The 18,446-nt window shown below is 40.1% G+C and overlaps 1 protein-coding gene and 1 pseudogene across 1 annotated transcript in view; one reads left to right on the top strand and one right to left on the bottom strand.

Moving 5' to 3' along the window:
• LOC140229881 (neural cell adhesion molecule 2-like) overlaps positions 1-18,446 on the top strand; it is a 143,190-nt gene that overhangs the window by 15,407 nt on the left and 109,337 nt on the right. The window lies entirely within an intron of this gene.
• On the bottom strand, positions 233-1,079 carry LOC140229494 (uncharacterized; annotated as a pseudogene).

Genomic DNA, 18,446 nt, shown 5'->3' with positions numbered 1-18,446 from the left:
TTATTCACACACTTATTTTTCTTACATCAACATTGTCTTGTTAAATATGCAACATTATTTCTTCTTTGTTCAATGTCTCTTGTAAATCCCAAAAAAGTCAGCAAAAGTAGAATCTTTTTCATGAATAACTGAAAAGCAGCCATATTGAGTGATGTCTGGATACATGAATAGTGGGACATGTCTGGGGCATTTGCCCAGACAGTTCTCACCCAGCATGATTACAACCTGTGAAACCTAAGAGCAGAATGAGGGGGCAGCAGTTGATCTTCATGAGCATTCTACTGACTTGGGGATACACCTTGAGTGTTATACTGACCAAATAAAATGGGTTTAACTAGAATAATAATTTACAGATGCAATCCTGTACAGCATTCAATTTACCAGTTCCTGCGGGAGGGTCATACAAACAAGCTGTAATGGAGCATTTCCGGCATGTTCCATCTCTTGAGCACTCTTGGCGTTGAGCAAGAGCTGACTGGGTTGGTATCCCTGCAGTGACTGGGTTGGTATCCATGCAGTGGCTGGCTTGGTGGGGCATTGTTGGCTTGGGCAGGGGAGATGGTGTTTGGTTGGTGTCTTCATACACCTTTGGCAAGAAGCTGCTTTTGTGACACATATCTGGTAAGGGGTTGGTGCTGAAAGGCAAATCAGAGTTTTAAAAATATTCTTCAAGAAGAACTACAATTACATGACAGCCAGAGAAGGATTACAGTCATTCAAGCTACTGCCCATAATTCATTTGACTACTCTTAAAATGTGTACAATTAAATTTCATGACTTAACGTTCAGTGGCATCTTAAATAAGAACATTACACTTTTTCTATTGCTCAATAATCATTAACAAAAATTTACAATACAACTGTACCAACTAAAATTTCAATTTATTAATCCCTGTTTGAGGAACTTGAGTGCAAGTTAAAAAGAGCAAGAATTATAATTTACAGATGCAATCCTGTATCCAATTTACCAGTTCCTGCGGGAGGGTCACACGCTTGGATGTTCTGTCTCTTGAGCACTCTTGGCGTAGAGCAGGAGCTGACCGGGTTGGTGTCCCCGCAGTGGCTGGCTTGGTGGGGCATTGTTGGCTTGGGGCAGGAGATGGTGTTTGGTTGGTGTCTTCATACACCTTTGGCAAGAAGCTGCTTTTGTGGCACACATCTCGCAAGGGGTTGGTGCTGAAAGGTTAATTCAGAGTTCAAAAAATATATATACTTTGAGAAGGACTATGTACAGTACAATTCAATTACACAACAATTATAATTATTCTAAATATTTGTCAGGAATGAAACTAATTGCAAAAATGTATACAACTGGAATTTATACAGTTCAATTCCAATGGCATTTATAAAGGAGAGCATTGTCTTTCTATTGTTCAAAGATACAAAGAGGCAAAAGAAAAAAGTGAAATAGCAACAATTGAGATGAAAATAAAATGACATTTGGCATGAACGTAGTATACGAAACATGCATTTGTCAAGTCTATTAAAACACAGTGGAACCAGAAGTAAATAATATTTCATTTGTCACAAAAACATTGGTACATCACCCCATTGTATTCAAATTGTCAAAATGCTAATGCTACGACTGTGATATTAGCCGGGTTCACACGTACATCAATTAGCGGGATACAAATCTCGAGATTTGCATCGCGATCGTCATCCCGAGTTTTTTGCACGTGTGGACAGAAAAAACCCGAAAATTAGCGGGATAAGCATCGCGATGCTAATCCCAAGAAATCTTGCGCTGGTTCGCCAATTAGCGGGATAATTGGCCCCGCGCTGGTACGTGTGAACGGTCGGGATTAGAATCTCGAGTTTTTACATCCCATCATGCAATGCGCACATCACAACAGCGAGGCCTCTGCGAGGAGGTCCTTTACCTCTTTGGAGAACAATAACAACAGCGCGCGAACCACACCAATGACGCGTAAAAGACAATGGACAAAGGAAAGTGCGCACAGGTGGTGATAGAGAAGGGCGCTGTGTGACCCAGTTTGCAGGTTTTGCTGTTATCTCTATCGGCAATTAGCGGGATAATTCGGTACGTGTGGACGCTCGCCAAATTAGCGGGATACTGATCGCGATCGCTATCCCGCTAATTTGGTACGTGTGGACGCTCGCAAAAAAACTCGGGATGAGCATCGCGATCGTCATCCCGCTAATTTGTACGTGTGAACCCGGCTAGTATGACTAGTATGAGGTGGTACATTATTATGATTGTACATATTCCCATACCATCATAATGTATTTTGAATTCATCAAACTATAGAATGTAGAACTTACAAACCACTGTAACTGTTGGTTCTATTAAAAATAATGATAATAATGATAATAAAATAGTGCAGGGTCTATGCCAAATACAACAAGGGAAATTGACTGATGTCATGTACATTTTACTAGTAGATCGTGTTATGATCTATATCGATCTCTGTACTTTTAGTTCTAACCAGTAGTTACGTAGCGCTAGCTGTGATACGATACCGTGGACGACTATTTTACAGAACAGGACATCTAATTGTACATACGGGACTACGGCCAGTGCGTGCGCGATCAAAACTTGCCACTGCTGAGACAAAATCGAGTCCGGAATTCTCGTTAACGTGAAGGTCACGTGACCCTACATGCATACAGATGGCATCGCAAAACCAATATTTTCGGAAATTTGCTTCGACTTTGGGTGCAATTTTGATCACTTCATTTATTTTTGAGCCAAAATGAGGCTGGTATCAAAATTTCCGCTAGAATCTCATCTATTCAAATAACTAATTAAAATAACCATAGGAGTTGTAGATGGGTCAGGATCCAGCAATGTATCAGTGCATGTCAAAATCAGATTCTATCGCAAGCAGCTTCTTATATCCATTGTATCTCCCTCAAAAAGTGTCAAATTCGGCTAAAAAAAGTATGGAATTAATCGTCTTTTATTGGACTGCAAGACTTACCCGGTCACGGCTCCGGAAACAGGTTCATGGCAACGTAACAACGAGCGATGTTGGGGATATACATTTTGCGTCGACGAAAAGCCTCGTCGCCAGACACATGCGCAGAATTCCTGCGCGTGGAATAAATTCGGTGGATTTGCTCATTAGCATACGACGCTGCGGACTGACTGTGTTTGTTCTGGAAGATGGAAAGGCTGAGAAAACTAGCAGTGATGCCTGACAGGTCCTACTTTGGATGGATATGAGCGAAGCACTGAGAAGGTTGACAAGACCTATTCATGGCAGTTACGGTTTCCGCGCCGTCAATTCAGAGACTGGAATAGCAATTGATGGAAAAATGTTTAGAACTGCAAAGCATCTTGTGGACTGACAAAGGCAGGAGATTGACCTGCTATGCTTATAATGTACAATGATCAATTAGTGCGATAAGCATACAGGGCACATAAAATTTATCTAAGGCAGATTACTAGTTATTCATACATGAAGTCACTTTTCTTCAAAGGCATTGGTTAGTTTTTTATTCAATACTGAAAGGCAGATAGGTCTACACATGTAGGCCTACACATCATACTGCGCCAATATAGTTAGATTATTATAATAGCTGTGTTACATTATTTGTTACTTGGCTTTCCATAGCCACTGTTATTGTTACGCACGTTGAGTTTCTGTGTTGGCCGTAAGCTCGTCTCGGCCACGGCAATAAATCGTTTCAACTACATCCGAATCGTCTGTTGTTTCCTTCCTCGGTAATGGCGTGGTGGCAGCTCGGATTTCGAATCTAACGCCGCAGTTCTGTTCTCCCAAGTTCCAAGACAAGGAGGAATCTCGCCCAACATAGTGGGGACAGGCGCTCCATTGATATTTTGGTGATAGTTTGGGTGTAGGTATACGATTGGAGTGATTTATAGTGCGTTCAGTCCCGTCCGTAGACATGCACGTTGCATCGACGAAGCGATGCGCCGCCGTGGCCGGGTCCAACCCCGGCAACGCTCCAACGCAGCGAAGCACTGCCGCTACCGCACGGGCATCAGAGAGATGGTGTCCGGTCGGTGTCGCGCCGAGCGACGTTTGGAGACCCCGGAATGAATTTCCGTGTTTCCCAGCCAATGTCCACTCGAGTTTGGACACAACCGTGCAAATAGGGGTTAAAAGTGGTTCGACTGTAAACCTCATTAGACAAACTACTGCAGATGCTTTAGGCCTCGATGTGGTGGTGGATGATTTTGGTTATGGTGATTATTTTGACCTTGATTCCTCCACTGACATCTTGAAACAAGGCATTGTAGGCCTCGCTTGCTTTTCACTTGTACACAATCAACAAGACATGTGGTTTGATGGTCTAGTTATCGATGATGACACCATGGAATTGTACACACATGACACTGCCATTGATGTTTTGGCTGGTGCTCCATTTATGGAGGAAAATGATGTGTCCGTAAGACCCTCTAAGCATGTCATCATGTTTGGTGATAGTTGTGTTTTTAGTTACGGTGCCAGTAGTACTACGTCTGGTCAGGATGGCCACCCTGGTGTTCGGTCAGATGTGGCGGATGGTGTTCACCATACTGACACTGAACACGATCGTGTGATGAACAGCGAGTGTGTGAATGGATTTGTTGGTGGATATGAACATGAGATAAACAGTCACAATACACACAGAGAGACAAACACAGGCAAAGCCACACATATAAACAAGCATGGACATACCGATTGTGATCACATGACACGCACTATCACTGATAACACCTCTCACTCACACATGCATGGATATGATTGTGACCACATGACCTTCAACCACGTTGGCACAAAGACAGAGTGTGTGGAGAATGAGATGGGAATGGAGAATGAACATGATCATGAATGTGTAGAAAACGTGATGGGTACAGAGAATGAGCATGACCCTGAATGTGTGGAAATAGTGATGGGAACAGAGAACGAACATGTTGATCCTGATTGTGTGGAAAATGTGATGGGAACAGAGAATGAACAAGTGGATCCTGAATGTGTTGGTAATGTGATGGGTACAGAGAATGAATGCGATCCTATGCTCATACATAATGTGATGAAAGCTGTAGGTGAATGTGAGATGATCATCAAGTTTACATCAACACACAGTGACACCATCACTGAACACACTGGTCTACACAAGGACAAACATACTGGTCTACACAAGGACAGGGATGATATTCATGACAACATGGAGTTGTATGTAAAGTCGTCAGAGTACTTCAGTTACCTGTCAGGTGTTGATATAGATTCATTGGGTAGCAGTTCCTCCGTTCACTTCCCACCTGGTGTATCTGCAGACGTTGGCTGTATCCCCATTTTTTATGACTCTGATTGTTCCTGCGCTGGGACAGATGTTGATAGCAATTGTCTGTCCACTAAGTGCTGTTCTACTGCTCCACACATCAAGCTTGCTGAGCATAGTACGGATGCTGTTGAGAAGTGTTCTCACACCGACTGTCGTGTGGGTGACTGTCCCAGCCGGCGTCGCGATGCTGGCCAGCTGGGTCATGTGGGTGGTGCTGGTGTTACCCATGGCTACAGTGCTTCTCAGGACTACAGAGAGACTGGTATGAGCACCCTGGACATCTTGACGCCGACCCATTCTCTCAGTAACACGAGACCGCCAGTTATACCTCCACGGCAACACCTTGATGGTCCTAAGGACAGTACAGGCAAGCCTCCCGACGAGACTACACCTTTAGAGGCAGATCTCACACCCCAAGGCGCATCTAAGCCTGGTACCCTGACTTCTCTAAATGCCGATGATGACACTGAATGCCTCCATCCACCTGGGGATGGAATGGATGATGTTGGCTCTTCTGATAGCGACACACTCCCAGCTTGGAGTCCCCCCTGGACTAGTTGCCTTTGCCCACCATCATCACTGAGTGAAGGAGGTCCTTTCCCTCGTCCCCACCTTGGAGCTGCACATGCAGAAACTCGGATGATAGCCACTGCCCATCTGGGAAATGTCTTCTGCGCTCCTACCCGTAATCGTGCTGGCCCTGATCCGATTGACGTCTGCCATCTTCGCGTGCTCCAGTTTCCCCATCCCTCAGCACCCCCTGACTACATTGGACTGCCAGCAGTACTCCATTGCCCTCCCATGCCCCCGTTGACCCCTGGTTGAGTGTGGCACTAGTTACATGTCCCTAGTTTCCTTACACTGCCCTGTAAACTCCACACTGAAGTGTATTTGTAGTTTACACACATATGATTTATTGGGTACATGCTATTTGTACTTAGACATTTTAAGTACATATACCCACATCATAATAGTTAATTAGGCCATTTGTTTCATATTTTTAGAGAGTTTTTAGAGTACAGTGTATTTTTAAGACTTTGATTACTTATTATTTTTATTGTAATGGTAGATGTACATGTACATAAGTACATTGTAAATGTATGTGTACTTTGTTTATAAAATACACCAATATTTTTGTTAGATTATGTATGGTCTTTAATATTCCGATACCATAAGTGGTGTAGGATAATACTTTATTTCTGGGCCACATGCTGTTTGTACACCTTATTTCTACAATGTGATACTCCTTTTGTGAGACTGGTACGCTGTGGGTTTTCACTAGCTGGAAATTCAATTTGTTGCATTAATTGCTTGTTTCTTTGGTTGTTTTTTTTTTGGTCATGAAACAACATATGCATAATGAGAATTGTTTGGTGATTGTGTTTTAATGATTTATATTAATATTTCTTTAACGATCATTTTTGAGGGGACCTCCTATCTGCGATTTTTTAGGGTAAACAGAAGGTGGTTAATATGGATTCCAGTTGATGTTGTATGTTTTATTAATGTGGCTCATCCAGTGTACCTATCCCACTTTGTATACTATTATGCTGATTATTATGTGCATATTGAATTTGTGCTTTATTTTGTAAGTATACGTGCTTACTAGTGGTTGTAATTCATACGCTGCTTTTACCCTGGTTGCAGGTTGTCATGAAGGGTTTCTTTTCACTCCGTATGTTCTTTTTATGAAAGGATTATTTGTACACGTTGCTTTCTACACCAACATTTTGGTGGGTTTTTTTTTTTTTGTTATTGTCTTTAAGGGCATTAATTGCTCGGGCTATATTCTTTACGTTGTATCTACAAGTTTTGTCCCGGGCATATCCTGTGTGCCAGCTTACATGATACACAGCATATACATGTACCTTTGTTTTATTATGTATACCTGCCTTCAACATTATCCGTGTACCTGCGAGTTTCTATAACTTAGGTTCAAACGCCCTTGATATTTGCTAGTTTTTGTTCTTTTTGTATTGTATTCGCTTATGATGCCCATAATCCTCAGTTACCCATATAGATTTTTTTTAAAATGTTAATGTACTGCTAAATTTGAAATTATACATGTACAACGTGTACACCTATTTTCCTTTGCCTTATGTTTTATTATGTGCCTTTCAGGTGGAGGGGTCTGTGAGGTTCATGGTCATACCTTCCATAGTTCCCAACTGTTACCTATAAACGCTTGCCATGTTGTTTATAGTATGTGTGGGTTTTGTTTTTTTCATTATGCACACATTTTTGTAGTCTGTGTCCTTTGGCATGCACTATGTCCCATTGGTTGTGACAGATGTAGTCCCCTCCCCTGAGGTGAAGGGTAGGGAGTAGGAAAACTAAGGTGTGTTATTTTGCCATCTTTAATGGTGAGCCTCACCTCCTTAGATAAATATGCATGACAGGTCAGCAAAATGATTATGTTATTAAATCCAGTTTTATTCAGGGTTTTGTATTATAAATGCACATATACGTTTGTTTCGTACATATAGTAGAGATGAGAACGTTGGTAAGGTGATTTTATTTTTGATTTATTATATGAAGATCGTTTGTATACGAACAGTTATTGGTAGGTAAAGTATTATTATATATGGTAGGCGCTGTTTAATAAAGAGTTCCTCATTTCTGTTAGTGTATAAAATTAGTTGGATCCATAATATTGCCGTGTAGAAATGGTTTCAATAATTTGTAATTTTTGGTAGGGTAATGTGATTGTTAAAAAATTTGATTTGATTTATACATGAGTATATATTTAGGTTTAGAGATTGAAGCCTTAAATAGTCGTTTATTTGTTAGGCGTAGCAAATCACATAGTGGAAATGAAAGAGATAAAAAGGAAAGAAGAAGTCACGCCAATATAGTTAGATTATTATAATAGCTGTGTTACATTATTTGTTACTTGGCTTTCCATAGCCACTGTTATTGTTACGCACGTTGAGTTTCTGTGTTGGCCGTAAGCTCGTCTCGGCCACGGCAATAAATCGTTTCAACTACATCCGAATCGTCTGTTGTTTCCTTCCTCGGTAATGGCGCTGCACCTGTGTCTTACTGAACAATTTGTATCACACAATAATTTGTCATCATCAGAGCTGCTGTTTTTCTTACAAAAAATGGGATAAACTGCAAACCTTGCAGAAATATGGTGATAATGTGACACCATTACACATGTAGGGCCTACCTCAATACGTATCTTGACTGCAAAATTCAGTGTGCAGGACTGAAGAATACAGAGTAGGATTTTATTTGATTTTTTTTTTTTTGTGGCTTGTGTTACCAAATTGATCCTGTTCACAGACTAGTTAGCATAAATAATAGAACAATGACATGTCTCCTGGAATTAACAAAGCCATTCTGTTGTGACATTCCAACAAATGAGATCGTGTTATGAAAAGCCTCAATAATTCATTCTACGCCCACTATATTTCATGTTCATGGGTATGCCTTACTGTATCACTGCACTGACATTAAAGGCCAGGTAGAGTGGGGATACCATATACTCTGGAAAAGCTGGCCTGGCTTGGATAATTATTCCAGGATTCCCGTAATGAATTGTTAGAACTTTTTAAAAGTATATACACACACAGCCAAAGAATCTTGAGTGAATCGTCTGTTGGGAGTATGAGGGATGCTTTGATACACATAATTGCTGACTCTGGGCTGATGGACACTGTTCTTGGTTTTGGGATACACCCTGGTGACCAGCGAGTGAAGATCATTTCAAATAGATCACTCATGTTTCCCCACGACACCAGGGGGGTGCTTCATAAAGCTGTTCTTAAAGAACTACGAATGACTTAAGAACGACTGGTGGTCAGTTCTTGTGCTGAATTATTGATTGTTTTTAAAGTATAGCACATCAGAAGGTGTTCCACTTGTTTGTAAGTCAAGTCTTAAGTCTGTTTGGAGAAGATGTAATGAAAGATATCATTGAAAAAAAAAAAAAAAAAAAAAAACCTCCTGGAGGGAATAGCAATGAAACTGAGACAGGTGTAAGGCTAAGACAGTTAGGGAAAGAGGGCAAGTTTAAGAAGACCAACAAAGAAATCTATGGAAAGACAATATCCAAGACTGGCAAAGCCTGAAGTTGAGAGGGACATGTAGGCATTGAGGGCCTGAGGAGAGGGGAAAGAGAGAGTGGAGGGTGGCTTTGAGATCTCCAGTGGTGCCCCAATGGTCTCAAGGACTTTGGGATAGATCGAAGAAGATAACGTTGTGCATGGTGTGAGCTCTGTGCAAACCGATGCATACAGTACCAAGTAGTACGAAATGTCACACACATGCATGCACACACAGCAATGTCACTCTAAAACATAATTGCTCTGCACATCCATAAATGTCATTGATGCCGTGTTACGTAACAGATTGGCTCGTGCCTCTGGAATAAAATGACAGTCATGCCACCCACATTGTATGGGAAAGATGCTCATATCATACAGTGTGTATGATCCTGTAAGTTGTAGGTCTGATTGTATAGTAAACTCTAGAAGACAGTGACTTGTACATTGTTAATGTGGCAGTGGTTTAGTTTTCTTATGGAAAAGTCCCAATTTTGTGCAGGGGCAAAATTTATCATAAACTGAAGAAGAAAACAGAATTGTTATTCCTCAAAATGTGTCAATCATTTGAAGACCATTTTTTTTTTCTAATCTCACTCTTACACTGGTGAGAATCTCAACAGTGAAATGTACAAGTGGGGATCTGGACAAACTTCAGCTGTGAAATTCACTATGTGTAGCATGTCTTGGTGTGACTGGTGGGCATGTCCATGAGACATACCCATAGGGTTAGCTCCTAGATAATGAAAATCTGATGTAGAATCTGGACAGCATACAAATGTTAATAATGAAGTGTTTTGTTTTACAATGGTAGAAAATTTTATGCATTTATCCTTTATGAATTTACATAAATACATTTTAATGGTTGGAGAAGACAGGATCATAAAATGTGTGTTAATTAAAAATCTGAACTCATCTGAATACATTTACTGATGCATCTTTATGAATTATCTTTTATTATTGAAAGAAGAGTGTGTATTAGATTATAAACTGCTGAGCAATCAAAAAATACTCTTGGGAAAACCTCCAACAAACATGAGATCAGGTATGAAATCCACAATGCATCAATGCTGATATCCCTAGCTGTTTATAGTCCTGTCGCAATGATCGGGGCACAAGTGTCGCTAGCAAACTACATGTAGGTATGATTTATGGCGAACAAATTTACCCTGCGGGTACTAATGAATTGTTCCCTTTATACTCAGAGGAATGCCTTTTTCAAGTCCAACAACCACCAGCTTATGAGCAGAGGGGGTAAAATGTGCACTCTGAGGGGAAAAAAAAAGAAGTACAAGAGTTTGTTTTTAAGGCACAGATCCTGATCCTCTATACAGGCAAAGTAAATCCCTATTGAGAAGGAAAACTGTTTGGGCTGAGAGCTGGGAGTGTAGACACTGTATACAGGACTTAATGCCACAATAAAAAATTGCTATGTATTGCTCTTTTTGGAGCAAAGTGGAGCAGAAAGTTATAAATTGCAAAGTTCACCTGTGAATGGATTTATAGGCATTTCCTTTTTCATCCTTAACCCTGGCTTTACATGCTTCTCCCCCATACAGTCTTGCATAAATAATTTCATTATGTGGCACTAGGTGATGGACTGTACCTTGACAGTTGTGTTATTATGACATGAATTTGTAGTGCACAACACAATGTCCCCTTTGTTTGTTTGTTTGTAAAGTTATACATCAGAGTAATAAACCAAACTTTTCCTGTGATAATAACAAGATGCAATTAAAATTGCTGAATTTTTGCAGGTTATGTTTTGGCATGGGTTCAATGACTTAAGCTTATGTTCCATTTTATATTTGCGAAGTACAAAGTATAATTGAAGAGTGATGGCTTGCACTTTCCCAGTCTTAAAAGGGGCTTTGTGAGTGGCATCCAATAATAATAACCTTTCATCCAGTAATTCAAGCAGGTAACCAATTGTATTTATAACTCAGAATTTTTGACTTTAATAGAAAAATTGAATTACCTCTTTTCTTTGATCTATAAATCCTTTGCAATAAACTACATGTAAAGGACCTATATTTATGGCATTTGAGGTACATGCAAACATTGTATATATGTAAAATGTTCATGTATGTTTAGTCCAAATGGTACTCTTGGGAATTTTAATTTTAATACCAAAAACAGGCCACACATACACACACACACACACACACACACACACACACACACACACACAACCCCCACACACACATACATTGCAGAGAAAGTAGATGGCCACACTAATTTATCTTTGCTTTGAGTTTATTAACAAAACCAAGAATCCAAAACCATAATCTATAGTTGTTTTGAAGTTCACAGTATCCACAGAAAATGAGATACATGACTGAGATATATTGTAGTATAATTAGTAGCAGACATTTGTTTCATAGTAAACTGTCAAAGTCTGTCAGTGCTATACAATAACAAGCATGCCTACTACTTGTTATCTCTCCATACACTCTAATACATGGTGAGCAGGGTGTATGCTGTTTTGATTTTCAAGAGCTCATTTCCCTTTAGCCTTCCATTCATTCTTCCTGTTACCAACTTTTCTTCATTTTTAAGGTGCAGATCAGCTGCTAGCAAAGGACTTGCCTCATTCTGATTGTCCAAACCCACAGAAGAGAGAGAGAGAGAGGGGGAAAAACATAGGGGAATGAAAGCCCTATTGTGAAGAGGCAAAACAAGTACAATGTGTATCACCTTGGTGGCTAATTGCTGCCCTGCATCTTTTGTAAATCATCTCTGGCCAAATCTAGTCCCTCTTTGCTCTCATTTCTGCTCCGTCCACAAATGACTTTGAAGTTGGGGATGATCTATCCATTCTGTTTACCAAGCTGGTTGTCACTGGCCTGTGAAGAGAGTCACTCCTCTGGGGGTGGATCAGGGGCGTGTGGTCGTACCTTCCGGAAATGACGCTGGTAGTAGTGGTAGTATGCCCTTTGTTAGGAGATGGGTTGTAAACATTTTGTTTGTGTACTATGTGGTTTTCTTTTCCTCCTTTTGTATGAATTGTAAAACTTTCTTCAGTTTTGAGTAGGGCCAACAGCCTTTATTGCCCAATGGAGCAATTTGTCTTTTGCTGTTGTTGTTGCTATGACTAAAAAGTTGGTAATCAATTGTTACAAATGAGTAAGAGTATTTCTATTGGCTTGCTAAAAGCTTTTGCCCTTGTAAATTATACAGTCACTTGCATTTTTACTTCAGACCACATTGACCCTGTGATGTATAATGATGTGTCCAGACACTTTCTCAAACTTGCTAAGTTTTTACATCTCCAGTCAATAATCCACCCAAACTTGACCCAGTTGCAGATTAGGAAGTCCACTCAGGCGTAGCACTAGCAGGGAGTCTCAGACTAACAGAGAAGGCCATTGTGACAGAAGAGGGATTAAGGGGATTAGTTAATCTCTATTTACTGCCAATTAGTGCCCAGACATCAGAGTTCATCAGTGAAAGAAAAGCTCTCCAGCATGTGAGCCAATTAGTGAATGAAGCACAGTGATTTTAACCTGTTAAGGATTGAGTCCTGAGTATGATACTCGGGCAGGTGTCTGTGGGAAATGTGTGTTGTAGCAAAATCTGTTCGTCCTCAATGAGTTAAAGGCACAATACATGCATTTCTTTGTTCATTTCAGAGTGTAACCTACTTATTACCATACCAACTCTCCCTGGTTATTGTTTGAAGGTCTGGAAATATTGCTTTGATAAGGAAAAACAATAAAAAAAAAACCTGTGTATGGCTCACTGGGCATACATAGTACAGTGTCATTATTCTCAAAGTGACTTTGAATATTTATAGAGAAAAAAAAATATACACACACACACACACACACAAAAAAAAGAAAAATGCACAAAACAACCAAATTACAAAATCCGAGCATTGTACATGACAGCTTTAAATTCTGTGTGTAAATTAAAATATGGGGATTGGCAGATAAACAAATCAGCATTTCTGCTACTGGAAAGGCTTTCCAAACTGAGATTCCAAAAAGGAAATAGGTAGGATATCAATCATAATTACACCATGATGGGCATTGCTTGATGATCTCTGTGAAAACACTCCATCACCAGATGGGGTCAGTCTTCACGGATGTATTATGTCCAGGGACGTGTCCAGTTTGTGGTCAGTTTTTTAAACTGCACATGGGAGGGGCCGTCAGATCCACAGTATACTCCCACACCAAACTGACCTACGTACCTACAGCTGGATGTAAAGTATACCAGCACAATATGTTTGATTAGCAGTAGAGGACAAACTTGATAGAATGATCATTCAGGCTTGCTGTACTCCCTTGAATTCAGAAGCTGTACAAAATGTGCCAATTTTGCCCTCCATTCCCCCATTGTGCCGAGTATGAATAGAGATTATTTCATGCATATACCCCACACGTAAACAAGGTATTCACAAAATGAGCAGATTTTAGGCTGGTGCTCATAATTGTAGGCTGCAAATGATATTGTGTGTTCATAAAACATTTGAATAAGTGGTGCAATAAGACACTTGTATCGACATGTACACTACCAAAACATGGGGGAGTAAGATTTCATTAGCTTGTTTCACTCAGTAAGTTGAAGCTACTTCAAACATGATTCAGAAATATTCATATCATGGCCAGCATTACCTGTATTATTTTACTATTGTTTTTCTTGCTCCTTACTTCTTTCCATGAGGAAAAATAGTTCATGGTTTCCAAAGCTCAGTACAATGTTTCCCTGTGCATTCTCTTTTCCGTAGGTTATACATATTCACCAGAGTATGTTTCTAGTGCTTACAAAACACAGCAATTAAAAATGCCCTGACTCCACAGATGAAAGCATTAGGGCCAACCATTAGATTATTAGATTTCTTTTATATTATTTCAACCCGTTGAGGACAGTTTGATTTTGCTACAATACACATTTCCCATGGACGCTTTTCAGAGTATGCTCGGGACTTATCCTCAACAGGTTGAACTGTCAAAATGGCTATGTATGTAAGATTATTTTAGTGCTGAGCAATAGTGTTCAGTGTTATGTGATATCTCTTGTGGTCTGGTGGATGCAGGCGCGGCGCTAGGGTGCAATTAACTCGCCAAAAGCTTATGACCTCGAAGCCTCAGTTGCAAAAAGTAGACAGCTTGTGTGCGTAAAACCGCTGGGGAAGTGTTGCAGGACAATCGCAATATCTCACCTCAAAGCCATCAAATGATTAAATCTATACAGCAAACTGAAGAAGAAACTATTCTCTAACTCGTAATGTTAGTTATTTGGGGTTTTATTGAGGATAAACGTGTGAAAATAATGTCGAAACTTAGCTTCCAAAACAGAAAATTTGGTCTCAAAACAAGTGTTATTTTCTCACATTTTCCTTCATTGCACAAAAATGAAACTTCGGTATATGACTTATGGTAGTATATCCATGCTGCTCTCCAAATATCTTTTCTGTATCATTTGGCGCACAGCTATGTCTGGAAAAAATCGAGATCACTGTCACTTGTGACCCACGTAAAATCCATGGCGTAAGGAATACGCAGTCCGATGTATTGGTTTTTGTGCTGCTTGAAACAGTTGAAGCACAAAGCAGGGTTCCTCTCTTGCCCACTCACCACCCTGCTGACCGAAAATCGACCTCTGTCGCATTGCGCCGAGCCTGACACCGCTGATTGGCTAAGCGTGCACTCACCAGTAGAAAACGCATGCGCAGGAGGATGATCTAGTTGTGCATGTCCAGTATCTTCTCTTAAAGTTGGTTGTCTTTTTGCTCTTATTTTTACCTAACTACTAATTGCACAAACACGAGACTGCGCAGGTAGTGAGTCTGGTGTATACAGACTAGTAATATGTTGATCAAATGCATATTCATGCAGGCGCAGACTTGTGTCGGGAAAAAATCGTAACCCTTTCCCACAGTCGACTCAAGCAGAAAAATACACATATCTCGAAAGATACATCAGCGTTTTCGCCCAAAAATCATATGAAGGATGATATATTCATATTTGATATATGTGTGAAGTTTCAAGGGATTTGGTGGTAAAATAAGGGAGATACGAGGAGGTGAACTTTCGAGATTTTTTGTCCTTCCCTCCGCACAGCGCTTCGATGACCGTTAAGAATTCAAAAGCTTTGGCCTCTTATCAGTGAGTTAATTGCACCGTAGCACCGGGGCTGGATGCCAGCCATGTGTTCTTTGAGAGGGTCCGAGTTCAAGCCCCCCTGGGGCATTTTGTGTCCTAAGAGTGTTTTTACCCATCTATACGCAAAGGGGAAAGGTTTGAGTATACTTGCGTTACAGTATATGACATAAATATTGTAGAGAATCTCATTCTTGTATCATACAACATCCAAAGGGTGGGTTGAAGTCACTGGGGAATATTTCACATGCTGTCTTTGCACAAGTTACTGACATGATAAGAGATGCCCATGGACATACAACTTAGTGCATTAAGCCATGTTAACACTTGCTGTGTAGTTAATTAGCACTTGCAACCTCTTTGGGTAAGATTTCAATGGCAATTTAAGTTGGTTGTCTGAAGAAGGATTTTGATTGTGAAGAATGTCTGGACTTTAGATGGAGTACCATGTTGGGGCAATCCATGTAATCTGTTCGTTTAATCCCTTATTCAAAAGGATAACCTCAATACAAGTTTGCCCCATTGACTCCATGCTAAAATTCAGAGCCTTTTCAGAGGTGAACAAAGGAAGGCAGCGTTCCATGTTCATTCACCACTCAGGTGTAGAACTGGTCTCCTTCCATGGATGGAAGAGATAGGAGGAAAATTGTTTAAATTGTGAGGATCAAGAGAAGAGGAGAGAAAGAGAGACCTATAGTCTGTATTGCCAGACACAGGTTTGAATCTTCTTTTTAATTCTGAGGATCAAGAGAAGAGGAGAATAAAGAGAGAGGACCAAATTATGGTTCAAGTTTGGTCCTTATAATTAAAGCAATCAGTGCATTTCCCTGGATACCAACCTCTCGCTATGTGTTAAGTTTATTTCTCCCTCACTTCCACACAGAGCCTTTAGTGGCTACAATCGGAGGTTGATCTTAAATGATATTGTGCTTTCTGCTTGTCCTGCAGTTTTCAGTTATGAGAAATTGCAAAGAGTCCACTGTTTGTTATCTTAATCCCAAGAACATGGAATCTCTCTGAAACCAATAGAACCAAGTACTCTGGTACTATTGTATTATATTAGTCAAATACTTTGCATAGTGTCTACTCGATCACATTGAAGAAGATAGAAGTTGAGTGAAAGTAAAAATTAAAGAAGGAGAATAAATGCTAACAACATTGATTTATTCAGAACTGTGCCACATGTAGTCCCATGTACTTACATCCATGAGATTACATTTTGGCATGCATTACTTTTCAGTCCAGAAGCTTTCTTTCAGTAATTTTTGCAAGGACATGAGCTGAAGACGGAGTTAGCAATTTTCTTTTTATCATCAGAACCGTGTAGAAAATGAACCAGACAATCTTCCTCTAGTCATTGTGAGAAGAGATCATGACAGAAAATTACATCTCTCCTGCTGATGGTGAAAGTACGCATTAAGCAGTTGAATGATTCGCTTGCTGGAGTCTTTACTTTTTTTCCCTGCTCATTTTATCTTTGACATTTTATTCTCTCCAAGCAACATTATTTAGATGTCCTTAGTTGAGAAATAAACAGGAATGTGGTGGCAGACTAGCTGAAGAAAACTGTTTACTCGTTCTTGCCTTTATTGACAGAGATGTTTGTTGAGAGGAACAAAAGATAAAGCTTGAATACCTGGTCTGCAAGGGGGCAGTTTTCGGAATTTTGCGGCTGATAGCGGAACAAGGCCTGAAGGCCACAGAGTACAAGTGGTCTGGTCTGGTCTCAATGGTAGCCCACAGAGATTATTCTTTGTACACAAGCTAGGCAACATACTAACCGCTATGGATCCCTCAGTATATGTGGGTGTATGTATTCAAGATGATGAGAAGATAGTACAGTTGTACATCTGATTCTGCACATCTGCATTAGGGAGCTTTAGATTTTGACGCGCGGACGTTTGAGCCGACGCTTGCGCTGGACGTTCTCCTCTCCCTGCGTCGTGTGGAAAAGTAGCTTTAGATTCCGCTGGGACGCAACGTATAAAAAATAAAATCGCGCCCCCATATGATCAGTGCATGAAGAAGCTCTCTACGTCGCAAACTGTGCGGACGTGAAAATAGCCCAGTACGCGTAGTGAAAAACTCAGGCGACGCAAGCTAAAAATAGATTGACTTTACGCGCGCTACTGCGCACGCTCAGAACATGTTTTTTTCCTTTGAACGTCCGCGCGTCTAAAATCTAAAGCTCCCTATTGTCTTTAGAGGAAGCACTGTGGCTGAATTGGAGGGTATACACTGTATCTTAAATATATGATTTTTGTAGAGACACATTAACAGTCACATCATTCTTCTTTAAATCAGTAGGCTATTTCATTTTCTGAAAATTGAATTTGTGTATGTGGGCATACTATGATATCTGCATGTGTGTCAGATGATGGTATACAGAATCGTAGGCCTACATACTTGTACATGTGTATAGGCCTATATTACATTTGTGATTTTGCATGTCAGAGTGTCCTAAATTAACCATTTGCAATAATGTAGGTCCTACCACTTAATTTCATGTTTTAGTAGCATAATTTTCTTAGACATATATAGGCCTATTTCAGATCTGGAAACAGTAGGCATATACTCTATATCTCAGTCTCGGTATGTTTCTCAGATTGAATTATTCAAAAAACATCGAATACGGAAAATGTCCAGTATAGGCCTACTACTAAACTACTTACTGAAGGTGTTGGCCTTCCATATTGCTTTGTTAGAAACATGTTATCATAATGAACCTGCTTCATTCATCTTCTCCATCTTATAATGTAATATTGAGAGTGTACATTTTACTATGTGAAAAATGCCAAATTGTACACAGTACTTATATTTTTTCTTTTCAACCTCAAGTTGTCTGCAGATATGTAATATTTCTTTTGCTCTTGTTAGCAAAGCATGGCACCTATCATATATTTTCTAGGCTCATGCCCAGAGGGCATTACTTACTGCCTAGCAGGGGTCCAATTGTGTAGCATTCTGACAAATAATGTGCAGTGTACGTATGACATGCTCTACTGGCAATGTAAGGTCACGCGTACTAAGTATTC

Source organism: Diadema setosum, chromosome 6, assembly GCF_964275005.1.
Source record: "Diadema setosum chromosome 6, eeDiaSeto1, whole genome shotgun sequence".
Taxonomy (NCBI): Eukaryota; Metazoa; Echinodermata; class Echinoidea; order Diadematoida; family Diadematidae; genus Diadema; species Diadema setosum.
The sequence above is the reverse complement of the archived record's forward strand: the minus strand, read 5'-3'. Positions and strand labels throughout refer to the sequence as shown.